Genomic DNA, 23,713 nt, shown 5'->3' with positions numbered 1-23,713 from the left:
GCCTGGAAGAAGGCCATCCACTGCTACAATATTCAAATGAGAGACATTTCCCAGCAGCCCCAGAGTACAGTCTCCCACCAAAACCCCACCCACTCATTCCTTCATTCTGTTGTTGAACCCATTTAAGGAAGCCCCAGCAAGCTAGAGCGTGCAAAAATTGCCACAAAACTCAGTTTTGCTTCTCTCCACGGAAAGCTTTATTAAAAGGCGAAAGATTTTTACGTTCTGAAGAAAAGCCAGAGTATACTGGGCAAGGGCTTCCTCCTGACCTACCATCATGGGCACAGCCCTCATTTGGCCCAGGGAGACCACCTAGAAGTGGGTGCGTGGTTTGGCTATGGAAAAACAAAAACGGCAACACACAGCCCATTTTCCGCAGGCTGCTCCATGTTCAGTTCCATCGTGCTGCCAGAGAGTCACATGTCCCGCTACCTGGAAGAAGGCCATCCACTGCTACAATATTCAAATGAGAGACATTTCCCAGCAGCCCCAGAGTACAGTCACCCACCAAAACCCCACCCACTCATTCCTTCATTCTGTTGTTGAACCCATTTAAGGAAGCCCCAGCAAGCTGGAGCGTGCAAAAATTGCCACAAACCTCAGTTTTGCTTCTCTCCACGGAAATCTTTAGTAAAAGGAGAAAGATTTTTACGTTCTGAAGAGAAGCCAGAGTATACTGGGCAAGGGCTTCCTCCTGACCTACCACCACGGCCGCAGCCCTCATTTGGCCCAGGGAGACCACCTAGAAGTGGGTGCGTGGTTTGGCTATGGAAAAACAAAAACGGCAACACACAGCCCATTTTCCGCAGGCTGCTCCGTGTTCAGCTCCATCGTGCTGCCAGAGAGTCACATGTCCCGCTGCCTGGAAGAAGGCCATCCACTGCTACAATATTCAAATGAGAGACATTTCCCAGCAGCCCCAGAGTACAGTCTCCCACCAAAACCCCACCCACTCATTCATTCCTTCATTCTGTTGAGGAAACCCATTTAAGGAAGCCCCAGCAAGCTGGAGCATGCAAAAATTGCCACAAAACTCAGTTTTGCGTCTCTCCACGGAAAGATTTTTACGTTCTGAAGAGAAGCCAGAGTATACTGGGCAAGGGCTTCCTCCTGACCTACCACCATGGCCGCAGCCCTCATTTGGCCCAGGGAGACCACCTAGAAGTGGGTGCGTGGTTTGGCTATGGAAAAACAAAAACGGCAACACACAGCCCATTTTTCGCAGGCTGCTCCGTGTTCAGCTCCATCCTGCTGCCAGAGAGTCACATGTCCCGCTGCCGGGAAGAAAGCAATCCACTGCTGCAATATTCAAATGAGAGACATTACCTAGCAGCCCCAGAGTACAGTCTCCCACCAAAACCACACCCACTCATTCCTTAATTCTGTTGTTGAATCCATTTAAGGAAGCCCCAGCAAGCTGGAGCGTGCAAAAATTGCCACAAAACTCAGTTTTGCTTCTCTCCACGGAAATCTTTAGTAAAAGGCGAATGATTTTTACGTTCTGAAGAGAAGCCAGAGTATACTGGGCAAGGGCTTCCTCCTGACCTACCACTATGGCCGCAGCCCTCATTTGGCCCAGGGAGACCACCTAGAAGTGGGTGCGTGGTTTGGCTATGGAAAAACAAAAACGGCAACACACAGCCCATTTTCCGCAGGCTGCTCCATGTACAGCTCCATCCTGCTGCCAGAGCGTCACCTGTCCTGCTGCCTGGAAGAAGGCCATCCACTGCTACAATATTCAAATGAGAGACATTTCCCAGCAGCGCCAGAGTACAGTCTCCCACCAAAACTTCACCCATTCATTCCTTCATTCTGTTGTTGACCTCATTTAAGAAAGCCCCAGCAAGCTGGAGCGTGCACAAATTGAAACTAAACTCAGTTTTGCTCCTCTCCACGGAAATCTTTAGTAAAAGGCGACAGATTTTTACGTTCTGAAAAGAAGCCAGAGTATACTGAGCAAAGGCTTCCTCCTGACCTACCACCATTGCCGCAGCCCTCATTTGGCCCAGGGAGACCACCTAGAAGTGGGTGCGTGGTTTGGCGATGGAAAAACAAAAACGGCAACACACAGCCCATTTTCCGCAGGCTGCTCCATGTACAGCTCCATCCTGCTGCCAGAGAGTCACATGTCCCGCTGCCTGGAAGAAGGCCATCCACTGCTACAATATTCAAATGAGAGACATTTCCCAGCAGCGCCAGAGTACAGTCTCCCACCAAAACTCCACCCACTCATTCCTTCATTCTGTTGTTGAACCCATTTAAGGAAGCCCCAGCAAGCTGGAGCATGCAAAAATTGTCACAAAACCCAGTTTTGCTCCTCTCCACGGAAATCTTTAGTAAATGACGAAAGATTTTTACGCTCTGAAGAGAAGCCAGAGAATACTGAGCAAGGGCTTCCTCCTGACCTACCACCATGGGCACAGCCCTCATTTGGCCCAGGTAGACCAACTAGAAGTGGGTGTGTGGTTGGGAGATTGAAAAACAAAAAGAGCAACACACAGCCCATTTTCCACAGGCTGCTCCGTGTTCAGCTCCATCCTGCTGCCAGAGCGTCACGTGTCTCGTTGACTGAAAGAAGGCCATCCACGGCTACTATATTCAAATGAGGGCCATTTTTCCGCAACGCCAGAGCTCAGTCTCCCACCAAAACCCCCACACACATCCCTTCATTCTGTTGTTGAACCCATTTAAGGAAGCCCCAGCAAGCTGGAGCGTGCAAAAATTGACATAAAACTCAGTTTTGCTCCTCTCCACGGAAATCTTTACTAAAAGGCGAAAGATTTTTACGTTCTAAACAGAAGCCAGAAGATACTGGGCAAGGGCTTCCTCCCGACCTACCACTATGGCCAGAGCCCTCATTTGGCCCAGGGAGACCACCTAGAAGTGGGTGCGTGGTTGGGAGATTGAAAAACAAAAACGGCAACACACAGCCCATTTTCCACAGGCTGCTCCGTGTTCAGCTCCATCCTGATGCCAGAGCGTCACCTGTCCTGCTGCCTGGAAAAAGGCCATCCACAGCTACAATACTCAAATGAAAGACATTTTCCAGCAGCCCCAGAGTACAGTCTCCCACCAAAACCCCACCCCATTCCTTCATTCTGTTGTTGAATCCATTTAAGGAAGCCACAGCAACCTGGAGGGTGCAAAAATTGTCACAAAACTCAGTTTTGCTCCTCTCCACGGAAATCTTTAGTAAAAGGCGAAAGATTTTTAAGTTCTGAAGAAAAACCAGAGAATACTGAGCAAGGGCTTCCTCCTGACCTACCACCATGGGCACAGCCCTCATTTGGCCCAGGGAGACCACCTAGAAGCGGGTGCGTGGTTGTGAGATTGAAAAACAAAAATGGCAACACACAGCCCATTTTCCACAGGCTGCTCCGTGTTCAGCTCCATCCTGCTGCGAGAGCGTCACGTGTCCCGCTGACTGAAAGAAGGGCATCCACGGCTACTATATACAAATGAGGGCCATTTTTCCGCAACGCCAAAGCTCAGTCTCCCACCAAAACCCCCACACACATACCTTCATTCCATTGTTGAAGACATTTAAGGAAGCCACAGCAACCTGGAGCGGGCAAAAATTGACACAAAGCTCAATTTTGCTCCTCTCTACGGAAATCTTTACTGAAATGGGAAAAATTTTTATGTTCTAAACAGAAACCAGAATATACTGGGCAAGGGCTTCCTCCCGACCTACCACTATGGCCAGAGCCCTCATTTGGCCCAGGGAGACCACCTAGAAGTGGGTGCATGGTTTGACTATGGAAAAACAAAAACGGCAACACACAGCCCATTTTTCGCAGGCTGCTCCGTGTTCAGCTCCATCCTGCTGCCAGAGCGTCACGTGTCCCGCTGACTGAAAGAAGGCCATCCACGGCTACTATATTCAAATGAGGGCCATTTCCCAGCAGCCCCAGAGTACAGTTTCCCACCAAAACCCCACCCACTCATTCCTTCATTCTGTTGTTGAACCAATTTAAGAAAGCCCCAGCAAGCTGGAGCGTGCAAAAATTGTCACAAAACTCAGTGTTGCTTCTCTCCACGGAAATCTTTAGTAAAAGGCGAAAAAATGTTAAGTTCTGAAGAAAAACCAGAGATTACTGAGCAAGGGCTTCCTCCTGACCTACCACCATGGGCACAGCCCTCATTTGGCCCAGAGAGACCACCTAAAAGTGGGTGCGTGGTTGGTAGGGATGGGCGAATCCTGAAATACTCGGAATCGCTAGACTCTAACGAGTCCGACTCGGAAACTCGCTATTCGTTGCAAGTCTAGCGAGTCCAATATTAATGAATGGGGATGCGAGTATTGCAGCGATTCCTGTGCTGCCATTTTTTTCACTCTTTACTCTCGCAAGTGGCCCCTAGCTTAGCGATTTAAAATTCATCCCTAAAGCACAGAAAATCATTTCTACATCACGCTAGAAGCTCAACAGGAAGTCGCCTGTGCTAACCGATTTACTGCACAGGCTGATCTGATATTCTGCACACACAGGCAGATCTGATCTGCACACACAGGGCTATCTGATCTGCACACACAGGCCCACCAAAGATGTGTAGCAGACGTGATACAGAGAGGCTGATCGGCCTGGTTGAAGAGTGGCCCCAGCTGTGGCAGCCCACTCTCCCTGGCTATGGTGATGAAAGACAGCGAAATATGGCTTGGAGGTCCATCGCCAGAAGTATGTTCCTGTCATTTGATCACGCTGGAGAAGATGGGCAGGCAAACATGGGTAAGAGTTATGTGATGTCATTTCTTCTATTTTCTTTTACTGCACCCTTTCTTGGATTAGGAGAGAGTGAGATTTCTTGTGTCACCATTGGCGTCTGTGACGCACTGAAACCGTGGTACCCAGCACCGGGCCGGGGTCTGCTTCACTGGGGGATGTGATGTGACCCGTGCTGTAGTCTCAGGGGATGCACAGTGCAAAGCGGATAACTACAGGGGACTGTAATAGGAGGACAATCAAGGCTAGTGATGCGTATTGGCACAGCAGGAAGGTAACGTGCGTGCTATTAGCTGGTAGCAGAGAAGCCCTGCACTCTCCCTGAAAAAATTGTTTAGTGCACAAAGGCAGTCATCTAGGTGGACTGTGGTGCTGTCTGCGTCACCGCTTTGGGGTGAAGTGCGTGCTGTAACTTAGCAGAGAAGCAACGCACTCTCCCTGAAAAAATTGTTTAGTGCACACAAGCAGGCAGCGTGCGTGCTATTAGCTGGTGGGATAGATAGCAGCAACGCACTGATCTACCACAGAAACAATAACGCTGCAGGGGTAAATATGACCCCAATAATATCTGGTTGAAAAAAAAAAAAAATTTGCTCAGCTATGCTTCTGATTTCAGCTCTGATGGAAGCTGAGTGAGTAAGCTAAGCTCTGAGGATGGTGCTGTATGCACTGTAAGGCTGCTCCTGCCTTTCTCCCTGCCTACAGTCCTCTACAGTACTCCTCCGTCCTGGTAGTTCTGAAAAGAACTTTTGTGTTATATGTGAGGAATCTTGAGGTCCTACACTGACTAACAGTCCCTAGATCTGCTCTATGTCTCCAACTCGCCCTGCACTAGCTCAGATCATAACAGGAATGTGCCCAAAATAGCGGGGGCAGGGTTTATATACAGCCCTGCCTGTGATACATGACAGGCATCACGATGGACAGCAGCAAATCATAGTAGTGCTCTTCACAGTTTTCTCACCTAACAAACTAGGCTGTCTCTGAAAATTAACATATTCTGTGAATCCTGAATACAGTATACAGGAGTCCTAGACTCGCTAAGACTCGCTGCTGACAGCGGGACACAAAATGGCTGAGAAACTAGGATTGCTTGTATTAAACTCTGAAAAAACTAGGATTGCCATTGATTTGCATTGGACTCGTTACTGTGCGAGTAATCGCTTGGAAACTAGCAGAGTACCAACTCCTGCGAGTCCCCTACTACTCGCAGAGTAACGAGTCCTAACGAGTAGAATTGCCCATCCCTAGTGGTTGGGAGATTGAAAAACAAAAACGGCAACACACAGCCCATTTTCCACAGGCTGCTCTGTGTTCAGCTCCATCCTGCTGCCAGAGAGTCACCTGTCCCGTTGCCTGGAAGAAGGCCATCCACAGCTACAATATTCAAATGAGAGACATTTCCCAGCAGCCCCAGAGTACAGTCTCCCACCAAAACCCCACCCACTCATTCCTTCATTCTGTTGTTGAACTCATTTAAGGAAGCCCCAGCAAGCTGGAGCGTGCAAAAATTGCCACAAAACTCAGTTTTGCTTCTCTCCACAGAAATCTTTTGTAAAAGGCAAAAAAATTTTACGTTCTGAAGAAAAAACAGAGAATACTGAGCAAGGGCTTTCTCCTGACCTACCACCATGGGCACAGCCCTCATTTGGCCCAGTGAGACCACCTAGAAGTGGGTGCGTGGTTTGGTTATGGAAAAACAAAAACGGCAACACACAGCCCATTTTCCACAGGCTGCTCCGTGTTCAGCTCCATCCTGCTCCCAGAGCATCACCTGTCCCGCTGCCTGGAAAAAGGCCATCCACTGCTACAATATTCAAATGAGAGACATTTCCCAGCAGACCCAGAGTACAGTCTCCCACCAAAACCCCACCCACTCATTCCTTCATTCTGTTGTTGAACCCATTTAAGGAAGCCCCAGCAAGCTGGAGCGTGCAGAAATTGCCATAAAACTCAGTTTTGCTTCTCTCCACGGAAATCTTTAGTAAAAGGCGAAAGATTTTTACATTCTGAAGAGAAGGCAGAGTATACTGGGCAAGGGCTTCGTCCAGACCTACCACCATGGCCGCAACCCTCATTAGGCCCAGAGAGACCACCTAGAAGAGGGTGCGTGGTTGGGAGATTGAAAAACAAACCCGGCAACACACAGCCCATTTTCCACAGGCTGCTCCGTGTTCAGCTCCATCCTGCTGCCAGAGAGTCACATGTCCCACTGCCTGGAAGAAGGCCATCCACAGCTACAACATTCAAATGAGAGACATTTCCCAGCAGCCCCAGAGTACATTCTCCCACCAAAACCCCACCCACTCATTCCTTCATTCTGTTGTTGAACCCATTTAAGGAAGCCCCAGCAAGCTGGAGCATGCAAAAATTGCCACAAAACTCAGTTTTGCTCCTCTCCACGGAAATCTTTAGTAAAAGGCGAAAAATTTTTACGTTCTGAAGAGAAAACAGAGTATAATGAGCAAGAGCTTCCTCCTGACCTACCACCATGGCCGCAGCCCTCATTTGGCCCAGGGAGACCACCTAGAAGTGGGTGCATGGTTTGGCTATGGAAAAACAAAAACGGCAACACACAGGCAATTTCCGCAGGCTGCTCCGTGTTCAGCTCCATCCTGCTGCCAGAGAGTCACATGTCCCACTGCCGGGAAGAAGGCTATCCACGGCTACAATATTCAAAGGAGAGACATTTCCCAGCAGCCCCATAGTACAGTCTCCCACCAAAACCCCACCCATTCATTCCTTCATTCTGTTGTTGAACCCATTTAAGGAATCCCCAGCAAGCTGGAGCATGCAAAAATTGCCACAAAACTCAATTTTGCTTCTCTCCACGGAAATCCTTAGTAAAAGGCGAAAAAATTTTTCGCTCTGAAGAGAAGCCAGAGTATACTGCGCAACAGCTTCCTCCTGACCTACCACCATGGCCGCAACCCTCATTTGGCCCAGGGAGACCACCTAGAAGTGGGTCCATGGTTTGGCGATGGAAAAACAAAAACGGCAACACACAGCCCATTTTCCGCAGGATGCTCCGTGTTCAGCTCCATCCTGCTGCCAGAACGTCACGTGTCCCGCGGACTGAAAAAAGGCCAACCACGGCTGCTATATTCAAATGAGGGCCATTTTCCCGCAGTGCCAGAGCTCAGTCTCCCACCAAAACCCCCACACAAATACCTTCATTCTGTTCTTGAACCCATTTAAGGAAACCCCAGCAAGCTGGAACATGCAAAAATTGACACAAAACTCAGTTTTGCTCTTCTCCACAGAAATCTTTACTAAAAGGCGAAAGATTTTTACGTTCTAAACAGAAGCCAGAATATACTGGGCAAGGGCTTTCTCCCGACCTACCACTATGGCCAGAGCCCTCATTTGGCCCAGAGAGACCACCTAGAAGTGGGTGCGTGGTTGGGAGATTGAGAAACAAAAACGGCAACACACAGCCCATTTTCCACAGGCTGCACCGTGTTCAGCTCCATCCTTCCGCCAGAGCGTCACCTGTCCCGCTGCCTGGAAGAAGGCCATCCACAGCTACAATATTCAAATGAGAGACATTTCCCAGCAGCAGCCCCAGAGTACAGTCTCCCACCAAAACCCCACCCACTCATTCCTTTATTCTGTTGTTGAACCCATTTAAGGAAGCCCCAACAAGCTGGAGCGTGCAAAAATTTTTACAAAACTCAGTTTTGCTCCACTCCACGGAAATCTTTAGTAAGAGGTGAAAAAATTTTAAGTTCTGAAGAAAAACCAGAGAATACTGAGCAAGGGCTTCCTCCTGACCTACCACCATGGGCACAGCCTTCATAGGGCCCAGGGAGACCATCTATAAGTGGGTGCGTGGCTTGGCGATGGAAAAACAAAAACGGCAACACACAGCACATTTTCCACAGGCTGCTCCGTGTTCAGCTCCATCTTGCTGCCAAATCATCACCTGTCCCGCTGCCTGGAAAAAGGCCATCCACTGCTACAATATTCAAATGAGAGACATTTCCCAGCTGCCCCAGAGTACAGTCTCCCACCAAAACCCCACACACTCCTTCTTTCTGTTGTTGAACCCATGTTCAGCTCCATCCTGCTGCCAGAGAGTCACATGACCCTGTTATGAATGAGTCACCGTAGGAGGCAGACACAAAAATAGAAGCAACGTCCAGAAAACCAGAGAAGTTGGCAACTATCAGATTGCAGACCCCTGAACCTATCAACACAACTAGCAGTAGCCGTGGGGGGTTCCTACGGTGCCCTAGACCCCTCGATCACAGCCGGAGAGCTAAATAGCCTAAAGACAGAAAAAGAAATCTAAACTGCCCCAGAGCAGACCCCAAAGTAAAAGGCAGCCCCCAACATATAATGACAGTGAAACAAGATGAAAAAACACTCACACAGATAGAAAGATAGGCTGAGCAAACGATGGGGCCCAAGCTAAGCTAAACAGGACAGGAAAGGACGCTTGCTGTCTGCAATCTGCCAAAACCCTATCAAAGACATAAGCCAACAGCTGATATGGAAAAAGACCCTGAAGCAGCTAGGCTTCAAAAACTATATCAGCACTCCGGTATTTTCAGAAGACAGAGCTAAAGGAATTCAGCTCACCCCAGCAGGGAATGGCAGAAATCCAGAAAAACAAAGCAAACAAAGTCAAAGCACAAATGCAAAAAGCAGAGCAGAAAAACTTAGCTTTATAAGAGCAGGAATTCAGACTGGTCTCCAAGGATCCCACAGAAAAATCACCCGCAGGGCAGAAGGGTGTCGGCAGCCTTATATCCAGTCCGTAACTCCACTCAGCCAGTCATCATCATTTGGCTCAGGTGCCTGATAGTCAGGCTCACTACCTTTCCTTACCAGAAGAGGGAGTTCATCGGGCCTCAGTAGTGAAGGGGAAAATGAACTCACAACAGTACCTCCCCCTTGAGGAGGGGTCACCGAACCCTCAACCACGCCACCAGGGCGATCAGGGTGAGCCCGATGAAAGGCACGCACCAATCTTTTGGCATGAATATCAGAGGCAGAGACCCAGGAATTATCCTCCTGACCATAACTCTTCCACTTAACCAAATACTGGAGTCTCCGTCTCGCCAGACGAGAATCCAGTACTTTCTCTACCTCATATTCCATGTTACCTTCAACCAATACAGGGTCTGGAGGTGCCAACCCCGGAACAACAGGTTCAACAAACCTCTTCAACAAGGACTTATAAAACACATTATGGATTTTAAATGTGACAGGAAGAGCCAAACGAAAAGAGACCAGATTAATAATCTCCAAAATCTTGTAAGGTCCAATAAATCTAGGCTTAAACTTAGGAGAAGCCACCTTCATAGCAATATTTTTTGATGATAACCATACCATATCACCAACTTTAAACTGGGGACCAATGGTCCTATGTCGGTTGGAAAACCGCTGGGCCTTTTCCTGGGAGAGAGATAACTTATCTACCACTTGGTCCCAGATCTGGTGCATTCTCTCCACCACAGTGTCAACACCTGGGCAGGCAGAGGGCTCTACCTGCCCTGAAGAGAATCGAGGATGAAACCCAAAGTTACAAAAAAAAAGGAGACATAAAAGTGGCAGAACTAGCTCTATTATTTAAAGCAAATTCGGCCAAGGGCAAAAATGAAACCCAATCATCCTGATCAGCGGAAATAAAGCATCTCAAATATGACTCCAAGGTCTGGTTTGTTCTCTCTGTCTGCCCATTGGTCTGAGGGTGAAAAGCAGAGGAGAAGGACAACTGAATTCCCAGCTTGGAACAGAAAGTTCTCCAAAATCTAGACACAAACTGAACTCCTCTGTCAGATACAATGTTCTCAGGAATCCCGTGCAAGCGAACCACCTGTTGAAAAAACAGGGGCACAAACTCAGAGGAAGACGGCAACTTAGGGAGTGGTACAAGATGAATCATCTTAGAGAACCTATCACAAATCACCCAAATAACAGTCATCCTTTGAGAGACAGGCATATTAGAGATGAAATCCATTGAAATATGGGTCCATAGCCTCTTGGGGACAGGCAAAGGCATCAGCAACCCACTAGAGCGAGAACACGATTTAGACCGGGAGCACGTCCCACAGGACTGCACAAAATTCCTGACATCACGAGACAAGGAGGGCCACCAAAAGGACTGACTCACCAGATCTCTAGTACTAAAAATACCTGGATGACCAGCCAAAGCAGAGCAATGAACTTCAGACATCACTCTCTTCTTCCACTGGTCAGGAACATACAACTTTCTACTGGGACAACGCTCAGGTTTGTCCTCCTGGAATTCTTCCAGAGCATGTCTCAAATCGAGCGAGATGGCAGAAAGAACTACCCCTTCGCCGAAGATGGTAGCAGGCTTGGTCACCACAGGAGAATCAGCAAAGAAGCTCCTAGAGAGGGCGTCAGCCTTGACATTCTTATTTCCAGGAAGAAAAGAAACCACAAAATCAAAACGTGTAAAAAACAAGGCCCACCTAGCCTGTCTAGGGTTCAAGCGCTTAGCCGACTCTAGGTAAATCAAATTCTTGTGGTCAGTGAGGACCATGACTTGATGCTTAGCTCCCTCCAACCAATGTCTCTACTCCTCAAATGCCCATTTCATGGCCAACAGTTCCCGATTCCCCACATCATAGTTACGTTCAGATGGAGAGAACTTTCGGGAAAAGAAAGCACAGGGATTCATTTTAGATGTTACAGGATCCTTTTGGGACAAAACAGCTCCTGCACCAATCTCAGAAGCATCCACCTCTACCTGGAACGGAAGTGAGACATCAGGTTGCCGCAAAACCGGGGCGGAGGTGAATCTTCGCTTCAGCTCCTGAAAGGAAGAAACAGCCTCCGGAGACCAATTTAACACATCAGCACCCTTCTTAGTCAAATCAGTCAATGGCTTGGCAATACTAGAAAATTTTGCTATAAATTTCCGATAAAAACTAGCAAAACCCAAAAACTTCTGGAGGGCCTTCAAAGAAGTGGGCTGAACCCAATCGTAAATGGCCTGTACCTTGGCCGGGTCCATTTCAATAGTTGACGGAGGCAAAATAAATCCCAAAAAAGAAATCCTCTGTACTCCAAAAAGGCATTTAGATCCTTTGACATACACGGAATTCTCCCTCAAGATCCGGAACACAGTCCGTATATGTTCCACTTGAGAATCCCAATCCTTGGAGAATATCAAAATATCATCCAGATAGATAATCAAAAATTTATCGACAAAATCTTGGAAAATATCGTTCATGAAGCAGTGGAAGACAGTAGGGGCATTAGTGAGCCCAAAAGGCATCACCAGGTACTCAAAATGTCCCTCCGGAGTATTAAACGCCGTCTTCCATTCATCCCCCTTCTTAATGCGAATAAGATTATACGCCCCCCAGAGGTCAAGCTTGGTAAACCAGCAAGCACCTTTAACTCTAGAGAATAGATCCAAAATCAGGGGTAACGGATACTGATATTTAACAGTAATTTTGTTGAGGGCACGATAATCAATACAAGGTCTTAATGATCCATCCTTTTTGGCTACAAAAAAAAACCCGGCACCAAAGGGTGACAAGGATGGTCTAATATGACCCTTCTCCAACGCCTCCTTAATATAGGATCGCATAGCCTCGTGCTCGGGTACAGATAAATTGAAGAGCCGACCCTTGGGAAATTTACACCCCGGGCTCAGTTCAATTGCACAGTCATAACTCCTATGAGGAGGTAGAGACGCAGACTCATTCTCACTAAATACATCATAAAAGTCCACCAAATAATCAGGAACATCATGCGACTGAGGAGAGGTGGAAAACACCGGAGCCTCACTAAAGGCACATCGACAACCCCAACTCACCACAGACACAGATTTCCAATCCAAAACTTGATTATGAATTTGTAACCAGGGAAACCCCAGAACAATGGTATCATGCAGATTATGCAACAGCAAAAATCTGCAATTTTCTTGATGGTCTGGGGCGACCCGCATTAACTCCTGGGTCCAAAACTGAGGTTTATTTTTAGCCAAAGGAGTAGCATCAATCCCCCTCAAAGGGATAGGCGTCTGCAGAGGTGTCATCGGAAATCCACAACATTTAGCAAAATCCAAGTCCATTAGGTTTAGGGCTGCTCCCAAATCCACAAAAGCCTTGGTGGAAAATGTGGACAGAGAGCAGATCAGAGTAATAGCCAAAAGAAACTTAGGTTGAACACCACCAACAGATAATGTGTGTGCAAAGCGTTTCTCTCGTTTAGGACAGACAGAAATAATATGCGAGGCATCCCCACAGAAAAAGCACAACTTATTACGCCTTCTGAACTCCTGACGCGGCTCTCTGGACAAAACTCTATCACATTGCATAGGTTCAGACATTTGTTCAACAGGTGGCAACACCTCTCGTGCAGTTTTGCGTTCGCTCAAACGCCGATCAACCTGAATGGCTAATGACATAGAATCGTCAAGACCAGAGGGAACAGGAAATCCCACCATAGTATCTTTTACGGCTTCTGACAAACCCTTCCGAAAGAGAGCAGCCAAGGCATTATCATTCCAGGTAGTAAGTACCGCCCACTTTCGGAATTTTTGACAGTACAATTCTGCAGAATCTCGACTCTGGTTCAATGCCAGCAGGGTCTTTTCAGCCTGATTAATGGCATTAGGTTCGTCATACAACAACCCCAAGGCTTGAAAAAATGCGTTCACATTAGTCAGAATAGGATCATCTGGTTTCAAAGAAAACGCCCAATCCTGGGGATCGCCATGCAGCAAAGAGATGACAATTTTAAACTGCTGCGCGGAGCTCCCTGACGAGTTAGGTTTCAAGGCAAAAAAAAATTTACAATTATTTTTGAAATTCAAAAATTTACACCGATCCCCAAAAAATACATCAGGTGTAGGAATCTTTGGTTCAGCAGCATGTGAATGAGCAAGGTAGGCGGAAATTCCCCGCACTTCCGCAGCGAGCTGCTCCACACGATCAGACAATTGCTTTATCTCCATTGAGAGAAAAAAAAATTCCCCCTACGGCCTCAGAGATATAGAGGAAAAAATATACACACTTTTTTTTTTTTTTTTTTTTTACAATTCTTTCCTGCTATTGAGTACCCTAGGATCTGCGGTATGGCGGGTGATTCTGTTATGTATGAGTCACAGTAGGAGGCAGACACAAAAATAGAAGCTACGTCCAGAAAACCAGAGATGTTGGCAACTATCAGATTGCAGACCCCTGAACCTATCAACACAACTAGCAGTAGCCGTGGGGGGTTCCTACGGTGCCCTAGACTCCTCGATCACAGCCGGAGAGCTAAATAGCCTAAAGACAGAAAAAGAAATCTAAACTGCCCCAGAGCAGACCACAAAGTAAAAGGCAGCCCCCAACATATAATGACGGTGAAGCAAGATGAAAAAACACTCACACAGATAGAAAGATAGGCTGAGCAAACGATGGGGCCCAAGCTAAACTAAACAGGACAGGAAAGGACGGTTGCTGTCTGCAATCTGCCAAAACCCTATCAAAGACATAAGCCAACAGCTGATATGGAAAAAGACCCTGAAGCAGCTAGGCTTCAAAAACTATATCAGCACTCCGGTATTTTGAGAAGACAGAGCTAAAGGAATTCAGCTCACCCCAGCAGGGAATGGCAGAAATCCAGAAAAACAAAGCAAACAAAGTCAAAGCACAAATGCAAAAAGCAGAGCAGAAAAACTTAGCTTTAGAAGAGCAGGAATTCAGACTGGTCTCCAAGGATCCCACAGAGAAATCACCCGCAGGGCAGAAGGGCGTCGGCAGCTTTATATCCAGTCCGTAACTCCACTCAACCAGTCATCATCATTTGGCTCAGGTGCCTGATAGTCAGGCTCACTGCCTTTCCTTACCAGAAGAGGGAGTTCATCGGGCCTCAGTAGTGAAGGGGAAAATGAACTCACAACATGTCCCGCTGCCTCGAAGAAGACCATCCACTGATACAATATACAAATGAGAGACATTTCCCAGCAGCCCCAGAGTACAGTCTCCCCCAAAACCCCACCCACTCATTCCTTCATTCTGTTGTTGAACCCATTTAAGGAAGCCCCAGCAAGCTGGAGCGTGCAAAAATTGCCACAAAACTCAGTCTTGCTTCTCTCCACGGAAATCTTTAGTAAAAGACGAAAGATTTTTACGTTCTGAAGAGAAGCCTGAGTATACTGGGCAAGGGCTTCCTCCTGACCTACCACCATGGCCGCAGCCCTCATTTGGCCCAGGGAGACCACCTAGAAGTGGGTGCGTGGTTTGGAGATTGAAAAACAAAAACGGCAACACACAGCCCATTTTCCGCAGGCTGCTCCGTGTTCAGCTCCATCCTGCTGCCAGAGCATCACGTGTCCCGCTGACTGAATGAAGGCCATCCACGGCTACTATATTCAAATGAGGGTCATTATGCAGCAACGCCAGAGTTCAGTCTCCCACCAAAACCCCCACGCACATACCTTCACTCTGTTGTTGAACCCATTTAAGGAAGCCCCAGCAAGCTGGAGCGTGCAAAAATTGACACAAAACTCAGTTTTGCTCCTCTCCACGGAAATCTTTACTAAAAGGCGAAAGATTTTTACGTTCTAAACAGAAACTAGAATATACTGGGCAAGGGCTTCCTCCCGACCTACCACTATGGTCAGAGCCCTCATTTGGCCCAGAGAGACCACCTAGAAGTGGGTGTGTGGTTGGGAGATTGAAAAACAAAAACGGCAACACACAGCCCATTTTCCACAGGCTGCTCCGTGTTCAGCTCCATCCTGCTGCCAGAGCGTCACCTGTCCCGCTGCCTGGAAGAAGGCCATCCACAGCTACAATATTCAAATGAGAGACATTTCCCAGCAGCCCCAGAGTACAGTCTCCCACCAAAACCCCACCCACTCATTCCTTCATTCTGTTGTTGAACCCATTTAAGGAAGCCCCAGCAAGCTGGAGCGTGCAAAAATTGTCACAAAACTCAGTTTTGCTTCTCTCCACGGAAATCTTTAGTAAAAGGCAAAAGATTTTTAAGTTCTGAAGAAAAACCAGAGAATACTGATCAAGAGCTTCCTCCTGACCTATCACCATGGGCCCAGCCCTCATTTGGCCCAGAGAGACCACCTAGAAGTGGGTGTGTGGTTGGGAGATTGAAAAACAAAAACGGCAACACACAGCCCATTTTCCACAGGCTGCTCCGTGTTCAGCTCCATCCTGCTGCCAGAGAGTCACATGTCCCGCTGCCTGGAAGAAGGCCATCCACTGTTACAATATTCAAATGAGAGACATTTCCCAGCAGCCCCAGAGTACAGTCTCCCACCAAAACCCCACCCACTCATTCCTTCATTCTGTTGTTGAACCCATTTAAGGAAACCCCAGCAAGCTGCAGCGTGCAAAAATACCCACAAAACTCAGTTTTGCTTCTCTCCACGGAAATCTTTAGTAAAAGGCAAAAGATTTTTACGTTCTGAAGAGAAGCCAGAGTATACTGGGCAAATGCTTTCTCCTGACCTACCACCATGGGCACAGCCCTCATTTGGCTCAGGGAGACCACCTAGAAGTGGGTGCGTAGTTTTGCTATGGAAAAACAAAAACGGCAACACACAGCCCATTTTCCGCAGGCTGCTCCGTGTTCAGCTCCATCGTGCTGCCAGAGAGTCACATGTCCCACTGCCTGGAAGAAGGCCATCCACTGCTACAATATTCAAATGAGAGACATTTCCCAGCAGCCCCAGAGTACAGTCTCCCACCAAAACCCCACCCACTCATTCTTTCCTTCTGTTGTTGAACCCATTTAAGGAAGCCCCAGCAAGCTGGAGCGTGCAAAAATTGCCACAAAACTCAGTTTTGCTGCTCTCCACAGAAATCTTTAGTAAAAGGCAAAAGATTTTTACGTTCTGAAGAAAAGCCAGAGTATACTGGGCAAGGGCTTCCTCCTTACCTACCACCATGGACGCAGCCCTCATTTGGCCCAGGGAGACCACCTAGAAGTGGGTGCGTGGTTTGGCTATGGAAAAACAAAAACGGCAACACACAGCCCATTTTCCGCAGGCTGCTCCGTGTTCAGCTCCATCCTGCTGCCAGAGAGTCACATGTCCCGCTGCCTGGAAGAATACCATCCACTGCTACAATATTCAAATGAGAGGCATTTCCCATCAGCCCCAGAATACAGTCTCCCACCAAAACCCCACCCACTCATTCCTTCATTCTGTTGTTGAACCCATTTAAGGAAGCCCCAGCAAGCTGGAGCATGCAAAAATTGCCACAAAACTCAGTTTTGCTTCTCTCCACGGAAATCTTTAGTAAAAGGCGAAAGATTTTTAAGTTCTGAAGAGAAGCCAGAGTATACTGGGCAAATGCTTCCTCCTGACCTACCACCATGGGCACAGCCCTCATTTGGCCCAGGGAGACTACCTAGAAGTGGGTGCGTGGTTTGGCTATGGAAAAACAAAAACGGCAACACACAGCCCATTTTCCGCAGGCTGCTCCGTGTTCTGCTCCATCGTGCTGCCAGAGAGTCACATGTCCCGCTGCCTGGAAGAAGGCCATCCACTGCTACAATATTCAAATGAGAGACATTTCCCAGCAGCCCCAGAGTACAGTCTCCCACCAAAACCCCACCCACTCATTCCTTCATTCTGTTGTTGAAACCATTTAAGGAAGCCCCAGCAAGCTGGAGCGTGCAAAAATTGCCACAAAATGCAGTTTTGTTTCTCTCCACGGAAATCTTTATTAAAAGGCGAAAGATTTTTACGTTCTGAAGAGAAGTCAAAGAATACTGGGCAAGGGCTTCCTCCTGACCTACCACCATGGGCACAGCCCTCATTTGGCCCAGGGAGACCACCTAGAATTGGGTGCGTGGTTTGGCTATGGAAAAACAAAAACGGCAACACACAGCCCATTTTCCGCAGGCTGCTCCGTGTTCAGCTCCATCCTGCTGCCAGAGAGTCACATGTCCCGCTGCCTGGAAGAAGGCCATCCACTGCTACAATATTCAAATGAGAGACATTTCTCATCAGCCCCAGAGTACAGTCTCCCACCAAAACCCCACCCACTCATTCCTTCATTCTGTTGTTGAACCCATTTAAGGAAGCCCCAGCAAGCTGGAGCATGCAAAAATTGCCACAAAACTCAGTTTTGCTTCTTTCCACGGAAATCTTTAATAAAAGGCGAAAGATTTTTACATTCTGAAGAAAAGCCAGAGTATACTGTGCAAGGGCTTCCTCCTGACCTACCACCATAGCCGCAGCCCTCATTTGGCCCAGGGAGACCACCTAGAAGTGGGTGCGTGGTTTGGCTATGGAAAAACAAAAACGGCAGCACACAGCCCATTTTCCGCAGGCTGCTCCGTGTTCAGCTCCATCCTGCTGCCAGAGAGTCACATGTCCCGCTGCCTGGAAGAAAGACATCCACTGCTACAATATTCAAATGAGAGACATTTCCCAGCAGCCCCAGAGTACAGTCTCCCACCAAAACCCCACCCACTCCTTCCTTCATTCTGTTGTTGAACCCATTTAAGGAAACCCCAGCAAGCTGGAGCGTGCAAAAATTGCCACAAAACTCAGTTTTGCTTCTCTCCACGGAAATCTTTAGTAAAAGGCGAAAGATTTTTACGTTCTGAAGAGAAGCCAGAGTATACTGGGCAAATGCTTCCTCCTGACCTACCACCATGGGCACAGCCCTCATTTGGCCCAGGGAGACCACCTAGAAGTGGGTGCGTGGTTTTGCTATGGAAAAACAAAAACGGCAACACACAGCCCATTTTCCGCAGGCTGCTCCGTGTTCAGCTCCATCGTGCTGCCAGAGAGTCACATGTCCCACTGCCTGAAGAAGGCCATCCACTGCTACAATATTCAAATGAGAGACATTTCCCATCAGCCCCAGAGTACAGTCTCCCACCAAAACCCCACCCACTCATTCCTTCATTCTGTTGTTGAACCCATTTAAGGAAGCCCCAGCAAGCTGGAGCGTGCAAAAATTGCCACAAAACTCAGTTTTGCTTCTCTCCATGGAAATCTTTAGTAAAAGGCAAAAGATTTTTACAATCTGAAGAGAAGCCAGAGTATACTGGGCAAGGGCTTCCTCCTGACCTACCACCATGGGCACAGCCCTCATTTGGCCCAGGGAGACCACCTAGAATTGGGTGCGGGGTTTGGCTATGGAAAAACAAAAATGGCAACACACAGCCCATGTTCCGCAGGCTGCTCCGTGTTCAGCTCCATCGTGCTGCCAGAGAGTCACATGTCCCGCTGCCTGGAAGAAGGCCATCGACAGCTACAATATTCAAATGAGAGACATTTCCCAGCAGCCCCAGAGTACAGTCTCCCACCAAAACCCCACCCACTCATTCTTTCATTCTGTTGTAGAACCCATTTAAGGTAGCCCCAGCAAGCTGGAGCATGCAAAAATTGCCAAAAAACTTAGTTTTGCTTCTCTCCACGGAAATCTTTAGTAAAAGGAGAAAGATTTTTACGTTCTGAAAAGAAGCCGGAGAATACTGGGCAAGGGCTTCCTCCTGACCTACCACCATGGGCACAGCCCTCATTTGGCCCAGGGAGACCACCTAGAAGTAGGTGCGTGGTTTATCTATGGAAAAACAAAAACGGCAACACACAGCCCATTTTCCGCAGGCTGCTCCGTGTTCAGCTCCATCCTGCTGCCAGAGAGTCACATGTCCCGCTGCCTGGAAGAATGCCATCCACTGCTACAATATTCAAATGAGAGGCATTTCCCAGCAGCCCCAGAATACAGTCTCCCACCAAAACCCCACCCACTCATTCCTTCATTCTGTTGTTGAACCCATTTAAGGAAGCCCCAGCAAGCTGGAGCGTGCAAAAATTGCCATAAAACTCAGTTTTGCTTCTCTCCACGGAAATCTTTAGTAAAAGGCGAAAGATTTTTACGTTCTGAAGAGAAGCCAGAGTATAATGGGCAAAAGCTTCCTCCTGACCTACCACCATGGGCACAGCCCTCATTTGGCCCAGGGAGACCACCTAGAAGTGGGTGCGTGGTTTTGCTATGGAAAAACAAAAACGGCAACACACAGCCCATTTTCCGCAGGCTGCTCCATGTTCAGCTCCATCGTGCTGCCAGAGAGTCACATGTCCCGCTGCCTGGAAGAAGGCCATCCACTGCTACAATATTCAAATGAGAGACATTTCCCAGCTGCCCCAGAGTACAGTCTCCCACCAAAACCCCACCCACTCATTCCTTCATTCTGTTGTTGCACCCATTTAAGGAAGCCCCAGCAAGCAGAAGCATGCAAAAATTGCCACGAAACTCAGTTTTGCTTCTCTCCACAGAAATCTTTAGTAAAAGGCGAAAGATTTTTACGTTCTGAAGAGAAGCTAGAGTATACTGGGCAAGGGCTTCCTCCTGACCTACCACCATGGGCACAGCCCTCATTAGGCCCAGGGAGACCACCTAGAATTGGGTGCGGGGTATGGCTATGGAAAAACAAAAATGGCAACACACAGCCCATTTTCCGCAGGCTGCTCCGTGTTCAGCTCCATCGTGCTGCCAGAGAGTCACATGTCCCACTGCCTGGAAGAAGGCCATCGACAGCTACAATATTCAAATGAGAGACATTTCCCAGCATCCCCCGAGTACAGTCTCCCACCAAAACCCCACCCACTCATTCCTTCATTCTGTTGTAGAACCCATTTAAGGAAGCCCCAGCAAGCTGGAGCGTGCAAAAATTGCCATAAAACTCAGTTTTGCTTCTCTCCTCGGAAATCTTTACTAAAAGGCGAAAGATTTTTACGTTCTGAAGAGAAGCCAGTGTATAATGGGCAAAGGCTTCCTCCTGACCTACCACCATGGGCACAGCCCTCATTTGGCCCAGGGAGACCACCTAGAAGTGGGTGCGTGGTTTTGCTATGGAAAAACAAAAACGGCAACACACAGCCCATTTTCCGCAGGCTGCTCCATGTTCAGCTCCATCGTGCTGCCAGAGAGACACATGTCCCGCTGCCTGGAAGAAGGCCATCCACTGCTACAATATTCAAATGAGAGACATTTCCTAGCAGCCCCAGAGTACAGTCTCCCACCAAAACCCCACCCACTCATTCCTTCATTGTGTTGTTGAACCCATTTAAGGAAGCCCCAGCAAGCTGGAGCGTGCAAAAATTGCCACAAAACTCAGTTTTGCTTCTCTCCACGGAAATCTTTAGTAAAAGGCGAAATATTTTTACGTTCTGAAGAGAAGCCAGAGTATACTGGGCAAGGGATTCCTCCTGACCTACAACCATGGGCACAGCCCTCATTTGGCCCAGGGAGACCACCTAGAAGTGGGTGCGTGGTTTGGCTATGGAAAAACAAAAAACGGCAACACACAGCCCATTTTCCGCAGGCTGCTCCGTGTTCAGTTCCATCGTGCTGCCAGAGAGTCACATGTCCCGCTGCCTGGAAGAAGGCCATCCACTGCTACAATATTCAAATGAGAGACATTTCCCAGCAGCCCCAGTGTACAGTCTCCCACCAAAACCCCACCCACTCATTCCTTCATTCTGTTGTTAAACACATTTAAGGAAACCCCAGCAAGCTGGAGCGTGCAAAAATTGCCACAAACCTCAGTTTTGCTTCTCTCCACGGAAATCTTTAGTAAAAGGCGAAAGATTTTTATGTCCTGAAAAGAAGCCAGGGTATACTGGGCAAGGGCTTCCTCCTGACCTACCACCATGGGCACAGCCCTCATTTGGCCCAGGGAGACCACCTAGAAGTGGGTGCGTGGTTTGGGTATGGAAAAACAAAAACGGCAACACACAGCCCATTTTCCGCAGGCTGCTCCGTGTTCAGCTCCATCCTGCTGCCAGAAAGTCACATGTCCCGCTGCATGGAAGAAGGCCATCCCCTGCTACAATATTCAAATGAGAGGCATTTCCCAGCAGCCCCATAGTACAGTCTCCCACCCACTCATTCCTTCATTCTGTTGTTGAACCCATTTAAGGAAGCCCCAGCAAGCTGGAGCGTGCAAAAATTGCCACAAAACTCAGTTTTGCTTCTCTCCACGGAAATCTTTAGTAAAAGGCGAAAGATTTCTACGTTCTGAAGAAAAGTCAGAGTATACTGCGCAAAGGCTTCCTCCTGACCTACCACCATGGCCGCAGCCCTCATTTGGCCCAGGGAGACCACCTAGAAGTGGGTGCGTGGTTTGGCTATGGAAAAACAAAAACGGCAACACACAGCCCATTTTCCGCAGGCTGCTCCGTGTTCAGCTCCATCCTGCTGCCAGAAAGTCACATGTCCCGCTGCCTGGAAGAAGGCCATCCCCTGCTACAATATTCAAATGAGAGACATTTCCCATCAGCCCCAGAATACAGTCTCCCACCAAAACCCCACCCACTCATTCCTTCATTCTGTTGTTGAACCCATTTAAGGAAGCCCCTGCAAGCTGGAGCGTGCAAAAATTGCCACAAAACTCAGTTTTGCTTCTCTCCACGGAATTCTTTAGTAAAAGGCAAAAGATTTTTACATTCTGAAGAAAAGCCGGAGTATACTGGGCAAGGGCTTCCTCCAGACCTACCACCATGGACGCAGCCCTCACTTGGCCCAGGGAGACCACCTAGAAGTGGGTGCGTGGTTTGGCTATGGAAAAACAAAAACGGCAACACACAGCCCATTTTCCGCAGGCTGCTCTGTGTTCAGCTCCATCCTGCTGCCAGAGAGTCACATGTCCCGCTGCCTGGAAGAAGGCCATCCACTGTTACAATATTCAAATGAGAGACATTTCCCAGCAGCCCCAGAGTACAGTCTCCCACCAAAACCCCCCCCACTCATTCCTTCATTCTGTTGTTGAACCCATTTTAGGAAACCCCAGCAAGCTGGAGCGTGCAAAAATACCCACAAAACTCAGTTTTGCTTCTCTCCACGGAAATCTTTAGTAAAAGGCGAAAGATTTTTACGTTCTGAAAAGAAGCCAGAGTATACTGGTCAAGGGCTTCCTCCTGACCTACCACCATGTGCACAGCCCTCATTTGGCCCAGGGAGACCACTTAGAAGTGGATGTGTGGTTTGGCTATGGAAAAACAAAAATGGCAACACACAGCCCATTTTCCACAGGCTGCTCCGTGTTCAGCTCCATCGTGCTGCAGAGAGTCACATGTCCCGCTGCCTGGAAGAAGGCCATCCACTGCTACAATATTCAAATGAGAGACATTTCCCAGCAGCCCCAGAGTTCAGTCTCCCACCAAAATCCCACCCACTCATTCTTTCATTCTGTTGTTGAACCCATTTAAGGAAGCCCCAGCAAGCTGGAGCGTGCAAAAATTGCCACAATACTCAGTTTTGCTTCTCTCCACGGAAATCTTTAGTAAAAGGCGAAAGATTTTTACGTTCTGAAGAGAAGCCAGAGTATACTGGGCAAATGCTTCCTCCTGACCTACCACCTTGGGCACAGCCCTCATTTGGCCCAGGGAGACCACCTAGAAGTGGGTGCGTGGTTTTGCTATGGAAAAACAAAAACGGCAACACACAGCCCATTTTCCGCAGGCTGCTCCGTGTTCAGTTCCATCGTGCTGCCAGAGAAGTCACATGTCCCACTGCCTGGAAGAAGGCCATCCACTGCTACAATATTCAAATGAGAGACATTTCCCAGCAGCCACAGAGTACAGTCTCCCACCAAAACCCCACCCACTCATTCCTTCCTTCTGTTGGTGAACCCATTTAAGGAAGCCCCAGCAAGCTGGAGCGTGCAAAAATTGCCACAAAACTCAATTTTGCTTCTCTCCACGGAAATTTTTAGTAAAAGGCGAAAGATTTTTACGTTCTGAAGAAAAGCCAGAGTATACTGGGCAAGGGCTTCCTCCTGACCTACCACCATGGGCACAGCCCTCATTTGGCCCAGGGAGACCACCTAGAAGTGGGTGCGTGGTTTGGGTATGGAAAAACAAAAACGGCAACACACAGCCCATTTTCCGCAGGCTGCTCCGTGTTCAGCTCCATCCTGCTGCCAGAGAGTCATATGTCCCGCTGCCTGGAAGAAGGCCATTCACTGCTACAATATTCAAATGAGAGACATTTCCCAGCAGCCCCATAGTACAGTCTCCCACCCACTCATTCCTT

General features: G+C 48.2%; 36 non-coding genes and 1 pseudogene across 36 annotated transcripts; all 37 read right to left on the bottom strand.

Moving 5' to 3' along the window:
• Positions 1 to 129: 129 nt before the first annotated feature.
• On the bottom strand, positions 130 to 245 carry LOC141064607 (U5 spliceosomal RNA). The gene has a single exon (XR_012225802.1). It is a non-coding gene; the product is annotated as a U5 spliceosomal RNA (small nuclear RNA).
• Positions 246 to 559: 314 nt separating this feature from the next.
• On the bottom strand, positions 560 to 675 carry LOC141064064 (U5 spliceosomal RNA). Its single transcript, XR_012225310.1, has one exon. It is a non-coding gene; the product is annotated as a U5 spliceosomal RNA (small nuclear RNA).
• Positions 676 to 994: 319 nt separating this feature from the next.
• Positions 995 to 1,091, bottom strand: LOC141064821 (U5 spliceosomal RNA; annotated as a pseudogene).
• A 314-nt stretch (positions 1,092 to 1,405) lies between these two features.
• On the bottom strand, positions 1,406 to 1,521 carry LOC141064110 (U5 spliceosomal RNA). The gene has a single exon (XR_012225352.1). It is a non-coding gene; the product is annotated as a U5 spliceosomal RNA (small nuclear RNA).
• A 314-nt stretch (positions 1,522 to 1,835) lies between these two features.
• Positions 1,836 to 1,951, bottom strand: LOC141064328 (U5 spliceosomal RNA). Its single transcript, XR_012225549.1, has one exon. It is a non-coding gene; the product is annotated as a U5 spliceosomal RNA (small nuclear RNA).
• Positions 1,952 to 2,265: 314 nt separating this feature from the next.
• Positions 2,266 to 2,381, bottom strand: LOC141064490 (U5 spliceosomal RNA). Its single transcript, XR_012225697.1, has one exon. It is a non-coding gene; the product is annotated as a U5 spliceosomal RNA (small nuclear RNA).
• Positions 2,382 to 2,694: 313 nt separating this feature from the next.
• Positions 2,695 to 2,810, bottom strand: LOC141064582 (U5 spliceosomal RNA). The gene has a single exon (XR_012225780.1). It is a non-coding gene; the product is annotated as a U5 spliceosomal RNA (small nuclear RNA).
• Positions 2,811 to 3,121: 311 nt separating this feature from the next.
• Positions 3,122 to 3,237, bottom strand: LOC141064662 (U5 spliceosomal RNA). Its single transcript, XR_012225852.1, has one exon. It is a non-coding gene; the product is annotated as a U5 spliceosomal RNA (small nuclear RNA).
• A 313-nt stretch (positions 3,238 to 3,550) lies between these two features.
• On the bottom strand, positions 3,551 to 3,666 carry LOC141064823 (U5 spliceosomal RNA). The gene has a single exon (XR_012225996.1). It is a non-coding gene; the product is annotated as a U5 spliceosomal RNA (small nuclear RNA).
• Positions 3,667 to 3,980: 314 nt separating this feature from the next.
• Positions 3,981 to 4,096, bottom strand: LOC141064741 (U5 spliceosomal RNA). Its single transcript, XR_012225924.1, has one exon. It is a non-coding gene; the product is annotated as a U5 spliceosomal RNA (small nuclear RNA).
• Positions 4,097 to 6,204: 2,108 nt separating this feature from the next.
• Positions 6,205 to 6,320, bottom strand: LOC141064762 (U5 spliceosomal RNA). Its single transcript, XR_012225943.1, has one exon. It is a non-coding gene; the product is annotated as a U5 spliceosomal RNA (small nuclear RNA).
• Positions 6,321 to 6,634: 314 nt separating this feature from the next.
• LOC141063682 (U5 spliceosomal RNA) lies at positions 6,635 to 6,750 on the bottom strand. The gene has a single exon (XR_012224969.1). It is a non-coding gene; the product is annotated as a U5 spliceosomal RNA (small nuclear RNA).
• Positions 6,751 to 7,064: 314 nt separating this feature from the next.
• Positions 7,065 to 7,180, bottom strand: LOC141063808 (U5 spliceosomal RNA). Its single transcript, XR_012225082.1, has one exon. It is a non-coding gene; the product is annotated as a U5 spliceosomal RNA (small nuclear RNA).
• Positions 7,181 to 7,493: 313 nt separating this feature from the next.
• LOC141064495 (U5 spliceosomal RNA) lies at positions 7,494 to 7,609 on the bottom strand. The gene has a single exon (XR_012225700.1). It is a non-coding gene; the product is annotated as a U5 spliceosomal RNA (small nuclear RNA).
• A 313-nt stretch (positions 7,610 to 7,922) lies between these two features.
• Positions 7,923 to 8,038, bottom strand: LOC141064777 (U5 spliceosomal RNA). The gene has a single exon (XR_012225956.1). It is a non-coding gene; the product is annotated as a U5 spliceosomal RNA (small nuclear RNA).
• A 317-nt stretch (positions 8,039 to 8,355) lies between these two features.
• LOC141064790 (U5 spliceosomal RNA) lies at positions 8,356 to 8,471 on the bottom strand. The gene has a single exon (XR_012225968.1). It is a non-coding gene; the product is annotated as a U5 spliceosomal RNA (small nuclear RNA).
• Positions 8,472 to 14,733: 6,262 nt separating this feature from the next.
• LOC141063680 (U5 spliceosomal RNA) lies at positions 14,734 to 14,849 on the bottom strand. The gene has a single exon (XR_012224967.1). It is a non-coding gene; the product is annotated as a U5 spliceosomal RNA (small nuclear RNA).
• Positions 14,850 to 15,162: 313 nt separating this feature from the next.
• Positions 15,163 to 15,278, bottom strand: LOC141064646 (U5 spliceosomal RNA). Its single transcript, XR_012225838.1, has one exon. It is a non-coding gene; the product is annotated as a U5 spliceosomal RNA (small nuclear RNA).
• A 314-nt stretch (positions 15,279 to 15,592) lies between these two features.
• On the bottom strand, positions 15,593 to 15,708 carry LOC141064092 (U5 spliceosomal RNA). Its single transcript, XR_012225336.1, has one exon. It is a non-coding gene; the product is annotated as a U5 spliceosomal RNA (small nuclear RNA).
• A 314-nt stretch (positions 15,709 to 16,022) lies between these two features.
• LOC141064129 (U5 spliceosomal RNA) lies at positions 16,023 to 16,138 on the bottom strand. Its single transcript, XR_012225369.1, has one exon. It is a non-coding gene; the product is annotated as a U5 spliceosomal RNA (small nuclear RNA).
• A 314-nt stretch (positions 16,139 to 16,452) lies between these two features.
• Positions 16,453 to 16,568, bottom strand: LOC141064136 (U5 spliceosomal RNA). The gene has a single exon (XR_012225376.1). It is a non-coding gene; the product is annotated as a U5 spliceosomal RNA (small nuclear RNA).
• Positions 16,569 to 16,882: 314 nt separating this feature from the next.
• On the bottom strand, positions 16,883 to 16,998 carry LOC141064954 (U5 spliceosomal RNA). The gene has a single exon (XR_012226113.1). It is a non-coding gene; the product is annotated as a U5 spliceosomal RNA (small nuclear RNA).
• Positions 16,999 to 17,312: 314 nt separating this feature from the next.
• On the bottom strand, positions 17,313 to 17,427 carry LOC141064774 (U5 spliceosomal RNA). The gene has a single exon (XR_012225953.1). It is a non-coding gene; the product is annotated as a U5 spliceosomal RNA (small nuclear RNA).
• Positions 17,428 to 17,742: 315 nt separating this feature from the next.
• On the bottom strand, positions 17,743 to 17,858 carry LOC141064347 (U5 spliceosomal RNA). The gene has a single exon (XR_012225567.1). It is a non-coding gene; the product is annotated as a U5 spliceosomal RNA (small nuclear RNA).
• Positions 17,859 to 18,172: 314 nt separating this feature from the next.
• LOC141064801 (U5 spliceosomal RNA) lies at positions 18,173 to 18,288 on the bottom strand. Its single transcript, XR_012225978.1, has one exon. It is a non-coding gene; the product is annotated as a U5 spliceosomal RNA (small nuclear RNA).
• A 313-nt stretch (positions 18,289 to 18,601) lies between these two features.
• LOC141063707 (U5 spliceosomal RNA) lies at positions 18,602 to 18,717 on the bottom strand. Its single transcript, XR_012224991.1, has one exon. It is a non-coding gene; the product is annotated as a U5 spliceosomal RNA (small nuclear RNA).
• Positions 18,718 to 19,031: 314 nt separating this feature from the next.
• LOC141064476 (U5 spliceosomal RNA) lies at positions 19,032 to 19,147 on the bottom strand. The gene has a single exon (XR_012225684.1). It is a non-coding gene; the product is annotated as a U5 spliceosomal RNA (small nuclear RNA).
• Positions 19,148 to 19,461: 314 nt separating this feature from the next.
• LOC141064537 (U5 spliceosomal RNA) lies at positions 19,462 to 19,577 on the bottom strand. Its single transcript, XR_012225738.1, has one exon. It is a non-coding gene; the product is annotated as a U5 spliceosomal RNA (small nuclear RNA).
• Positions 19,578 to 19,891: 314 nt separating this feature from the next.
• LOC141064239 (U5 spliceosomal RNA) lies at positions 19,892 to 20,007 on the bottom strand. The gene has a single exon (XR_012225469.1). It is a non-coding gene; the product is annotated as a U5 spliceosomal RNA (small nuclear RNA).
• A 314-nt stretch (positions 20,008 to 20,321) lies between these two features.
• Positions 20,322 to 20,437, bottom strand: LOC141064441 (U5 spliceosomal RNA). Its single transcript, XR_012225652.1, has one exon. It is a non-coding gene; the product is annotated as a U5 spliceosomal RNA (small nuclear RNA).
• A 314-nt stretch (positions 20,438 to 20,751) lies between these two features.
• Positions 20,752 to 20,867, bottom strand: LOC141065246 (U5 spliceosomal RNA). Its single transcript, XR_012226379.1, has one exon. It is a non-coding gene; the product is annotated as a U5 spliceosomal RNA (small nuclear RNA).
• Positions 20,868 to 21,182: 315 nt separating this feature from the next.
• LOC141064577 (U5 spliceosomal RNA) lies at positions 21,183 to 21,298 on the bottom strand. Its single transcript, XR_012225776.1, has one exon. It is a non-coding gene; the product is annotated as a U5 spliceosomal RNA (small nuclear RNA).
• A 303-nt stretch (positions 21,299 to 21,601) lies between these two features.
• Positions 21,602 to 21,717, bottom strand: LOC141063857 (U5 spliceosomal RNA). The gene has a single exon (XR_012225127.1). It is a non-coding gene; the product is annotated as a U5 spliceosomal RNA (small nuclear RNA).
• A 314-nt stretch (positions 21,718 to 22,031) lies between these two features.
• On the bottom strand, positions 22,032 to 22,147 carry LOC141064564 (U5 spliceosomal RNA). The gene has a single exon (XR_012225764.1). It is a non-coding gene; the product is annotated as a U5 spliceosomal RNA (small nuclear RNA).
• A 314-nt stretch (positions 22,148 to 22,461) lies between these two features.
• LOC141063853 (U5 spliceosomal RNA) lies at positions 22,462 to 22,577 on the bottom strand. The gene has a single exon (XR_012225123.1). It is a non-coding gene; the product is annotated as a U5 spliceosomal RNA (small nuclear RNA).
• Positions 22,578 to 22,890: 313 nt separating this feature from the next.
• Positions 22,891 to 23,006, bottom strand: LOC141064187 (U5 spliceosomal RNA). The gene has a single exon (XR_012225422.1). It is a non-coding gene; the product is annotated as a U5 spliceosomal RNA (small nuclear RNA).
• A 315-nt stretch (positions 23,007 to 23,321) lies between these two features.
• Positions 23,322 to 23,437, bottom strand: LOC141063704 (U5 spliceosomal RNA). Its single transcript, XR_012224989.1, has one exon. It is a non-coding gene; the product is annotated as a U5 spliceosomal RNA (small nuclear RNA).
• Between the last annotated feature and the right edge of the window lie 276 nt (positions 23,438 to 23,713).

This window comes from Dendrobates tinctorius, unplaced genomic scaffold (assembly GCF_039654945.1).
Source record: "Dendrobates tinctorius isolate UK_male_01 unplaced genomic scaffold, ASM3965494v1 ptg000250l, whole genome shotgun sequence".
NCBI lineage: Eukaryota > Metazoa > Chordata > Amphibia > Anura > Dendrobatidae > Dendrobates > Dendrobates tinctorius.
The sequence above is the reverse complement of the archived record's forward strand: the minus strand, read 5'-3'. Positions and strand labels throughout refer to the sequence as shown.